Below are 3,690 nucleotides of genomic sequence, written 5' to 3' on the forward strand. Positions count from 1 at the left end.
ATGAATCGGTGGGGATAGGTGGAGGCCTGTTTGGAACATCATTTAAGTGGGAGTTGATTGAGAAATTAACTTAGTGTTTGATTAAATTTAACCTAAGTATATAATCCTTATTTCTTTTCCTTTCTTTCCCAATTCTTTTTCCCCTTTGCGCGCGAGCTTTCTTCCTTCCGAGGCTTTCTCTTACGATTCCTCTCCAGTTGATCGCTGACGCCGACAAAGGCTCTTCCCCGACACTTCTCTTCCTCCTCTCTCTTGGTTCCCACCTCATCTCTGGCCAGAGCCGACGATTCTTGATCAGCCGGAGATGTCCGTCCCGATCGCCGATGTCGAGCCTCCCTCCTCCCTTTCCCTCTCGTGCCGATGCGATCCGTCGACCCACGAGATGCCGGAGCCAAGCCACCCCTCTTCAGATGCTATCGCCATTCGACTACCATTGGCTGAGCCTTCGCATCTGCTAATCTCAGCGAGCATCGAGCACCCGAGCCCCTATTCGGTCGTGCCCTAGCTCAAGATTTCCATTGCCATCGCATAGACGGCCGCATGGGTTGGTCTTCGGCCAAGAGGTAAAGGTGAGCCCTAGCATGGATTGTTCCTCCTCATCAACTTGTTTGCTGGAGAGTGACCGGTTGCTCTACATTAGTCGGATTGAAGTGGGTGACACCACCTGGAAGCGACCGAATCAAGGTAAGCTTCATCCGGAATTGTGTGATTTCAAAGATATTGCCCCCTTTGTGATGTTCTTCTTGATCTGGACTTAAGGGGATTCATTGGATCAAGGTATTGATGGATTTCCCCTGCTGCTGATCACTATGCCTCCACTTCTTGAAGCTATTGGAGGTCTCGGTGAAGAAGTGAGGGTCTGTTGAGGTGAGTTTGTACTATGGATTAGGTTTTCTACAACTCCTTTATTGTATATTTCATTTTCTGGATTGATACTTAGAAGAGTTGGTGTATGGTTGACTGTTGTGGCTTCCAAACAGTATTTAGCTTGATTGTGAGCTACTGGATTCTGGCCAACCTCAAAGTAAGTTCTTCTAGTAGAATACCACTGTGATTCTTATTTGTATGTGGGTAAATTAGGTTTTCTAAGGGGTGTAGGGTTTTGTTCTTGTTTATATTAAATAATAGTGAATGGATGTATTTCTTAATCCACATTGATACTAGATTATCATGTTAAAAATCAGATTTAGTATTGGATTGAAACCTATGGGTTTAGGTGAAATAAAAAGGTGAATTATATTGGAACCTAATCTAGTTGATTATGGAAAGTTAGGGTTATTCTATTTTGAGCAATTATGAAAGGAGAAGTGACTTTAATTTTTTTAATAAAAGGGGGCATTAATTAGGGTTAGTTAATGCGTTAAGGATAGCTATTCCTTTTGATACATGATTTATACATTGTAGTATATGTATATTCTTGATACATTATATGATATAAGACCTTGATCGAGAATGAGCTGCGTGACGTGGGAGGTTCTATTGATACAAATATATCGAGGCGGGTATTTCTTACTTGGCTTCTATGTAGTTTTCTTTTGAGCTTAGTGCATGATTATTATTTGATGGATTAGGTTGTTTTACCTTATATCGTGTTTGTTTGTTGATTTCGTGCTTGATACTTATGCTTGATCTTTGAGGTTTCTAGTTATATCATATATAGTCTCAATTCTTGATTTCTACTCTACTGCATATACACGTGTAGAGTATGTATTGTAGGGGTTGTTTGGTTGATTTGAATTATCATGCTATTTATGCATATGATGTGGATTGTACATAGGTTGGTATGTGTTATAGAAGTTATCATGTTGACCGTAGATGTGCATGCTGTATGTACGCACGCATTTGTTATGTACTTTTGGAGGAGTTGTGTTGATTATATATTTATTGTTTATACACGTGTTTGATGTGTTTTTACTGGAGGATATATGTTGATTGTACTTATGTTCTGTGTACATGTCTGGTGGGAGTATTGGAAATTTTTAGTTGATTATACATGTGTAGTTGTGTACATGTGTTTGGTGGGATATATGGAGGTATCATGATGATTATACTCATGTTGTGGGGTATTTATGTAGATTGAATTGTTGTATTGATGATGACAGTGTCTGTATCTTGATTATATGTATATATATCATGTTCATCATTCATTGCATCTAACGACCATTGTCTCCTTTGTGGTTGAGATGATTGTCATTCTTTTATAGCTGTCCATTCAGCCACTGATGGAGAGTGGTAGCTAGGAGTGGTGCTAGTCCTATCGCGTTTACTTGGCCGCTCAGTATTTTGTCAGCCTCGATCACTCTGGAGTAGTGAGTCTTGAGGGTACAGTAGTCAGAGGGCTAGAGATGTGAGTGGTGAGGGACCCTTAGCTTTGTAGTTTGATAATTACTTAGCTGACCATCTGCTTCTGCCGCCTATAGCGGTGCATGTACTGGAGGCTAGTACGGTTTGTCACGGACCCAAGCCTCTCAGCTATACAAGGGTCATGGTGTCTAAAGAGGTGGCGGGGGTGACTATGCAGCATGCATACACATTTTTGCATATGATGTGCGGTGCATCTATGGAGATATATTTGCATACATACCTAGTAGATACTAGTAGCATGTGATTGTGATGTGTTGCACTTGTTTGAAATATGATTGTTACATATGGTTGTCATGCTGCATACTTGTCATTTATTTTACATGTATATGCAGTCGCATATATATTGCACAAGTGTCACGAGTAGGTCCGTTACAGATCCGGTGAGTTTATTGATCATTGTACCATGTGTCGATTCCAGATTGGGTATATATTTATCATTATGTCAGATGTAATTTATACAATTTATATGTCAGCTATGATCATTATACTATGTGGGATAGACTGGTACAGGTAGTTGTGTTTATTGGATATGTCAGTATGATCATGTTCTTTATTCTCTTTTGAGACTATATACCTTTGATCTCCATATTTATTTATGGATCATGCACTATTCTATCTATTACCCGCTGAGTTATCTATATTCACCACCACATTTATACCTTTATGTGTTCAAGTAGCAGTAGGATGGTTGGAGTGTCACTTGGAGTATCTTGTCTACCGGTCCTATGTCACATCCGAAGACCACTTCGAGTTTCATTTACACTTTACTTGTATTTGTTATCTAGTGTATTTGGTGTTGTTGTTGTATTTATGTGGTTGTGGTTGTTGTTGTTGTATAAAGCCTAGTCGACTAGTAGTTGTTGTTTTTGGTTTATATGGGCTTTGCTTATCGTTTTTCTACTGTGTTGGTTTTTAGTACAGCTGAGTGGGTTGTTAAATATATATAACTGTGTGGTTGTGTTTATTTTGTTCCAACCGAGTGGGATGATGATATATACTGCGTGGTTGTGTATATATTCCAACCGCATGTGGCTGATGTATTTTGTATGTATGTATGCTTCATATTATCATCGGTACAAGGGAGATGTTGTCAAAATTCTTTAGTAGGGACTCCTTTGGGGGTGTGATAATTTAGTGGTATCAGAGCAGGTTTATGATGCCTATTTTTCATGTTTTGGGATTTCATGTTTCCATTTTCTTGATGTGACTTTTCGGGTTTTGGGACCAAGCAGCAACGAGACATCTCCAGGCTATAGGAAGTATGTTTGCATATTATTATCATACTTTTCTGTTGGTATATGTATTGTTGTCCATGATAGTTAGGTA

Source organism: Zingiber officinale, chromosome 6B (genome assembly GCF_018446385.1).
Source record: "Zingiber officinale cultivar Zhangliang chromosome 6B, Zo_v1.1, whole genome shotgun sequence".
NCBI classification, from domain to species: domain Eukaryota; kingdom Viridiplantae; phylum Streptophyta; class Magnoliopsida; order Zingiberales; family Zingiberaceae; genus Zingiber; species Zingiber officinale.